Below are 8034 nucleotides of genomic sequence, written 5' to 3'. Positions count from 1 at the left end.
CTTGTTATAGGTTTTGTAAATTATTTTGTGTTGGAAAAACTTTGATTTTAGTGGTTGTGATTTGGTTTTCTCTTATGTCTAATTATAGGGTTGGCATGTATTACATATAGATGTCATGTGTTATTAATTTACTTTTTAAATATATCTTCGAATTGTTTAATTATCTTGGTTTCTTGTTAAATTTTCATAATATTTATATTTAGTAATGGTTTTCTCAGCTTTTACTTTTAACAGTCTTTTTAGAAAGAAAAGTGATGTTCTGTAATGTGTTATATTTTATAGTTATTGTGTTTTTATTGTGTGGTTTTTCTTTGAGCAAGGAGTGTACAAATGTTTTTCCTGAGCTTTCATCGCACTTTGCTAGCAACCAAACATGGATAAATGAAATGTTTCTCTTTCACTATCTCAATCCAACCGATAGCATAAGAAGATGCTAACTGCTAGTGAATTTGAAGTCCCCAAAGGTCTTCTCAGAGAGTTCCCTTTAATTCGAATTCAATTCATGGGCAGGCTTGGCAGATATATTTGGAATATTTATTGATGTTCGATGTTGATAGACTACTTGGGAACTTCAGGAAAACTGCTAGTGTACCAGCCTCCAGGCCGTCCTTATGGAGGTTAGGAGGCCCCAAACGTGGAGCTTCCAGGACACTTCGTAGGTTAGTTTTTCTCTAATAATTCTAATGTGTTACTAATGATATGATCTGGTATGGTGTGGCACATAATGTGGTTTCATCCTTAAAAATTTATGCGGGAAGCTATTCTTCAAATGGAATTAGTAGCTTTTACCGGAACATTAGAGTTTTTGACATAATGCAGAGGTCCTTACTTGAGTGCTTTAGCAAAAATGTGGGCTAGCACCGGCAATGAAATGCTTAAGGGCCTGTTTGGTTTAGGGGTTAAGGGGGGTTGGGTTGGGCTGGGTTGGGTTCTAAAAAACCATGTTTGGAAAAAAAAATTAGGAGGGTTGGGCTATTGGGGTTTATTGAAGGGCTGGATGGTTTTATATCTTATAATAAAACCGGTCATTTCCAACACCCCAAATCGGGGTCTTAGCTTATTTTTTCCCCAATTTCACTCGATCACTCTCGAGGCTCTTCCTACTAGCTCATTCTGATTGCTCTTCGACGTGAACCTCTGAAGGTATACTCTCTCCCTCTCTCTCTCTCTCCTCTCTCACCCAATCTCTCTCCCCCAATCTCTCTCTCTCTCTTTTTCTCTCCCATCCCTCTGTATGTCTCTCTTATAATTATTTTGTAACTGTGTAATCTCTTGTACTTGCTTTGATGCTTTTTAATTAAAAAGATTTAATCTTTGATAACACGACCTAGATTAAATCTATAGGTATTATATTAATAGCTTTTATATTGTGATATTTATGGGGTTTTCTATCTTAAATCAACTAACAGTTGAATTATGGAGAGTCTTAATTGTACGTAATGGAGAGTTTTCTATCTATGTCTGCTTTAGCTACAAGCGAATGCTTATTCAAGATCATTTTGAATATGTGGTGTCCTCTGTCTGCGGATGTTGATTTTAAAGTCTTTCATGCCTTGTATGTTTTCACCTGAGTTTTAAATAATTGTTAGTATGTGAATACATGGCTATTTATATTTGGTTTTTGATTTTTTTTTGTTCTATTGTTGAATTTTGACAATTTTTTGTCAAAGATATTGAACAAAAGAACTTCTGAAAATTATTATACATAGACTACTCCCATGAATGATGTTTTGATTATGTCCTATCATCATGAACACATTGCGGGTCATAAAGCAAATGGGCAATTTACACAAGAAGCATTTACCAACATAGTGAAAGATCTTCAAGAAAAATTCCCGAAAAATTTTCTAAACAAACAAAAGATACGAAATAGGATAAAATATATAAAGAAAAGTTGGGTTAGATGTTATGATATTTTCAAAGGAGGGCTTAGTGGTTTTGGTTGGGATCCTATTAAGCAACATTGGACTGCAGAGGCTGAGGTTTGGAAGCAACTAATTGAGGTAATTTATCATACTTAATTTGTATTTACTGCATGATGCATGCATTTATCTCATATAATACTTGAACCCTTCACTTCTTGATGCATTTTACATGAATTATAAAACTGATATGGAAGGAAAAAAGAAAATTTTTTGTTTACTTATATATCGCAAAGTGGACCTATGTCGTATCTGTAATTAATGTACATTTGTCCTGGAAATGTAAATTTGGCTTGTAATATAGTTGTTTGCTGGTTGAGGTTATTTGAAGTCTGTGCTATAGCCTTGGATGGTTTTTTAGAATCAAATACCTTATGGAATTACAATTTCAGCACAAAGTGGACTTATATCATATTTGTAACCACTGTACATTTGTGTTGGAAATCTAAATTTGGCTTGTAACATAGTTGTTTCTTTACTGGTTGAGGTTATTTGAAGTCTGTGATGTAGCCTTGTATGGTTTTCTAGAATCAATTACCTGATACAAATATATTTGAAAGGTGTTGGAAGCTCTTTACAGGGAACCATGTTATCTTCTTTTTCTTCTTCATATGGCCCTACGATCTACATGAACTAAACATGAAAATCCATAATCATAAGGCTGTGAAGTACACAATTTTCTTATATCATTGATTTTATAATAACCTTGACGTGGACATTTTGGTCAATATTTTTACATGTGCATATCAGAAATTATGTTTGCTCTGTTTGATTCCGGGGTTTATATATAATGTTAGGCTAAACCAGAAGCAGATGAGTGGATGAAAAAACCATTTAGACATTATCATGAGATGGTGGAAATGTTTGGAATTGATCGAGCAACAAGTGAATCTGCTGTCAAGGCAACAGAGATGAGGCGAAAAAATTTGGCAACTGAGATTGATGATAGTCCGTCCACTGATAATGTAGCGGTTTCTAGTACAAAGTCTTAAAGTCAATATCAAACTAAGACAAAAAAAGCAAAGACTAATGATGAACAAACTTCAAAGTTGAATGACTCAATTGGCATCTTGGCAGGAGCTTTTAAAGAGATGGTCGATAATGAGAAGTTTCATGTTACTGTGGAACAGTTGTGGGACATAATCAATGACATGGAACTAGTAAATAAAGATCTTGCTGCTGCCGCATTCGTATTTTTATTAAAAAGCCCTGTACAAGTAAAGGGTTTGATATCTACTCCTAAAGGCATGCGCAAGCTGGTGCTTGACAAAATGATGAAAGATGCAGTCTTAACACGGTGAGTTTTTAATCAATTATTTATTGCTTAATTTATTTTGCTGAGATGCTTTAGTTATTTATTTATTTTGCAATTGTCTGTTGTTTTCAAAAATAGGTTATGACTTGTGATATCTATAATGTGACATGATTAATGATATTTGATAAATTTTGAAAAAATAGACTTAAAATCAGTGATCCAAGGCAGTAAACTTTTTGATATAAAACTCAATTATTATCCGTATTTATTTGAAAAAATCAGTGATCCTAGGCTTTCTCAGCGACTCTATAATTATTATCCAGATATGCAGGCACTTGGCTACATAATATAAATCTGTTCACTAACCCAAATATTCGACATTGAATTGCAATGATATATGGGAAGAATTTATTGTGGCATACGTATGAGACTGATATTGATGAGCTGGTTAGAGAATTCTCTGTCCCCTCACGATTTATTTTGGTTGCATCTTGGGATATTTTCTTTCTTCTTTTAGTTTTCATCTGGATTGTGTTTTGCCTAATAAAGGCAATGAGGTCACAACATTTTGGGTTATGTGTGTGTAAATGACGGCTCTTGGGTAGTTTTTCCGTTTAAGTGAAAAGTACATGCTTGCTTGTCATTCATTCTTCACATATGTTCTCAGCACTTGTATTCCGTATGGACGGAGAAAGAACATTTGCATCATTCTATTGTGACTACAGAGTACAGGCCATACACATCTTCTATAACAATATACCAAACTATAATTGTAGAGCCGTTTAAAAATATTGGAGTAAGATATTTTTGTAAGTGGAGCTGAAACTCTGCTTAATAGGAGTACTTCATATCGAAAGACTTGCATCTAAATGCTGCATTGTGACTTTGTGAGAAAGACAGAAAGATGTCGGATGAACATACATAAGTGTGCCTTGTTTGTGAATTTGTGCCTTGTTTAATGTGCTTGACATACAGAGATATAGGACAAGATCCTGATTCTTCCATTATATTGTCTTGTTTTATTCTCCACAATTAGGATATGTCAACTAGCTTCCTGGATTCTTTTTTTTTCTTGGACCTATTCTCTTTTTTATTAAAACTATTAAAGATAAAAGCATGAGATTTGGAAGCTATTTATTGGAATAAATGATGTTGTTGCAACAGGTCTCTATATGTAACAATATTGTTGGTATGAATCATTATAGACATAATAAGTGGTATTTATATTACAGGGGTTGACTGAGAAATTCAAGGAGGGGTTGACTGAGAAATTCAAGGAGGACATTATACTCTGTGGTTTGGCTACTTTCACTTATAAATTTTTCATGGTCACGGTGTTGATTTTCCTCATTGCTAAGATTGTATCAAATATCAATGCTAGATTTCAAGTTTCTTGGTCTGCTTAGGGAGTTGGGAAAATGGTCTTTGCCCATTTTGAATAAAATTAATTTAGTTGTAGTTGGATCAATTATTACTTTGCTACTAGTATTTTTCTGTATTCTTGGATTATTTTAAAATTCATATATGAACTTTTGTACTCTGGTGAATTTGAGAGTTTAGTTCTTAATTTTTTTGTTATTAATTCTTAACTTCTTATTACTTTTATGCCGAAAGTATGAAAATAATGAGAAGTTCTTATTAGTCCAAGAAAGTATCTCATAATGACGATATACCTAATTTTTTTTATACAAAGTTACTTAATTAATATACATAATATTATATCTTATAATAACAAAAAGAAAATCAATAAGATGGTATATATTAAAATATTAAGTTGCACAATGTAATTATATTTTTAATTTTCCATGTAAAAAAATTTAAAATTATATTCTTTTGTTTATTCGGTGATAATTATTGAAGTTTAATTTTAATTCATTGATTTTTAATTATTTAAGATATTCATTTTTTTTAACAATCCAACTTTTTAAAAATATTTTAAACATAGCAAAAATCAAGTGTTCTCCGACTCTCGAACCAAACATGGTAACGGTTGAACCCCTGCTCACCCAACCTTTACATCCAAATAAATAACGTAAGGGATCAACCCAACCTAGCCTAACTTAACCCAACCCAACCCTCTCTCCTCAACCCCCAATCCAAATGAAGCCTAAAAAGAAAATGGTTGCAGCTCTGTGAATGTCAAGATATAGGGCTCATTTTGGGTTTCTTAAAAAAATATAACTTATGATTTAAAGTTGAAAAGTGTTATATAAATGATATGAACATCATAACTTATAAAGTTATTTAGGTGTTTGGATAACTTTACATATAAGTTTGATAATATGTTTGGCAAATTATAACTTAAAAATTATATTTTTTTGAAAATTCGAGATTTAATAATTTTACTACATGAATATAAGATAAAAAAGAGAAAATTTAAAAATAAGGATAATGACTTGTATAAAACTATATAATATACACTATTCATCTCGACAAAAATAAATTATATTATTTATCCGGGTTAAAAAAACAAAACTAAATATAACTAGATTGATTTATTTTGATGGGTATAAATGGTCTCGGGTTAAAATAAAATTGTACAATTAAAATGAGCTAAAACATAATTAAAATCAAAAGATAACTAACCATCATTTAAAAATTTTAAATAAACAAATTTTACATCTTAAAAACTTTATCAAGTTAAATTTTAAAAAATTATATGATATTAAAAATATTCAGTACGTCGCACGAGTTTTATTTATTTTACACTTTCGGCAGGTTCAATTCTCTACAAATACTAATATTAAAAAGTTTAATATATAATTTATTTAATAATTGAAATTAATATTCTAATTTCGGTCACTGTTTTACATGAATTATGAGTTTAAATTATCTTTAAATATTAATTTAATATTTTGATTTCGGATATGTATTTCTCACTAGATATCAAACTATTACAAATTACTCGTAAATAAATAGATTTTAATTTGCACAATTAATACATACACATGTGATACCAACTGGAACATGAAATATGAAAGGGTAAATATTAGGTAATCTAACATTCTGCTTATTGCCTATATTAAGCAGGATATGAGCATTTATTTATTTTGCGCAAAAAACGGTGAGAATGTGAATACCGAAACACGCACGTAATTGGAACTACGTACCTTTCTGCTTTCCCTTCGGATTTTTTTGAACGTGTTGAGGCTCTAAACCCTGTGTGGTTTAACATGTCTGAAATTCATTACAGTTTGTTATATCCCTAATATCATTTGTGCAATTAACAGATAATGGCAGGCCTTTTGGATCGGTATTTATTTACTAAGAATACCCGAGTCTCGAGAGAAAAATGGGTCTAAATCTCACAATTTGGGAGTTAGAACATCTCCAACGATAAAGGTTATAACTATTAGTTAAAAATATAGTTAACTAAGACTTTATTAAACCGGTAAATACTTTTATTCCGGTGGTATTAATTAGCTATATTTAAAATAATATTTTTTATTAAATTCAAATATATTTTAGTGAAAATAATTAAGTTTCCTATAAATAATGGTGATGTATCGTGGTCTTTACGTAAACAGTCGGTAGTAACTTTTTGAAGTACGGAGGCAGAACACTGCTTGTGCTTGTCAAAGTGTAGGGATGTCGAGGGTGCTAGATAAGCTTGACCAATTTCATTGCAAATGTGTTATTATGTATTGTGATATTTGTTCTACAATCAAATTGTCTAAAAATCTAGTGTTGCATGGAATAGGCGGTGTTCTAAAAATCCCCGGTTCAACCGATTAATCCCCTACAGAGTATCTGACCGATTCAATCTTTGAAATCCAATTAGTTCTTACGAATTTTTCTTTATTGGAGTATATATAAGTATTTACTAAAATTAAAATACTATATTAATTTAAATATGAATAAGTATAGAAATTATGATATAATAAATATATATTTGTTAATAAATAACTAATATGATGATAATAATAGATTAAATTAAATTTAATATTATAATACATGCGATTTTTACTCCGATTAATCCTTCCGATTAATCCCTGATTTTCAATTAATCCTAAATAGGTAGCTCGACTGATCTTCCCTGATTCTCGATTTTTACAACACTGGAAATAGGTAAATATATTGATGTACACTTCATTTGTTGCCTAAAAATTATCTTTTTGGTCACATATTTGAATCATACGGGAGGAGAGTTTATGATTATGACTCCTGAGCTAGAGTATGTCGCTTAAGTATGGTTTACCTTGATTTACGTGATTTACTGGCTATTGCGTGAACCCGTAAAGTTTACCCTGTACACATTCGAAGGGTAACGGTTGCGGGTTTCCTACAATAAAAAAAGACTTAAAAACTAAGTTACCCGGACACGGGTACGGGTGTCGGACACGGGTGTGGATCCGAGTGCCGGATGTTGCATTTATAAAATTTTAAGATCCCAGGATATGGATCTGAATTTGGACACGAGTGCGGGGACTTCGTCCGAATTTGGATACGAGTACGGGGACTCGATATGTACAATATAGTACACTACAATATATGTACCTTTAGAATATGTAATTTTGTAATATATAACTGTTTATACAATCAATTGATAACTTGAAACTTGAAAAAATAAAAAAATATCTACTTTGCCATCAAAATTAATTCTTAAACTCAAAGATCCAGATTTAAACATAATAATTCTTCCAACCAAAGTCAAAAACTTAAACAAAATTGTACTCTGCTGAATAACTTAAAATTAATAGTTATAAAATAAAGGAAATCAACCGAAGACATTTCTTTAGCCTGCTCTTCGAATAAACTACATGTGATCCTCCTCATCTTCATGTATCATTACTTCGAACTCAGGTTCATCAAGTGAAAATTGTGCAAATTCTCCGATATGTCCATCTGGATCAAAGT

At 31.4% G+C, this 8034-nt stretch overlaps 1 long non-coding RNA gene across 1 annotated transcript; it reads left to right on the top strand.

The window, feature by feature from the left end:
* Positions 1 to 1077: 1077 nt before the first annotated feature.
* Positions 1078 to 4634, top strand: LOC141683018 (uncharacterized). The gene is made up of 3 exons (XR_012560063.1): positions 1078 to 1143; positions 3000 to 3219; positions 4410 to 4634. It is a non-coding gene; the product is annotated as an uncharacterized LOC141683018 (long non-coding RNA).
* Positions 4635 to 8034: the final 3400 nt, after the last annotated feature.

Source organism: Apium graveolens, chromosome 9 (genome assembly GCF_009905375.1).
Source record: "Apium graveolens cultivar Ventura chromosome 9, ASM990537v1, whole genome shotgun sequence".
Taxonomy (NCBI): Eukaryota; Viridiplantae; Streptophyta; class Magnoliopsida; order Apiales; family Apiaceae; genus Apium; species Apium graveolens.
Note: the sequence above shows the minus strand (reverse complement) of the source record. Positions and strands in the feature narration are given on the sequence as shown.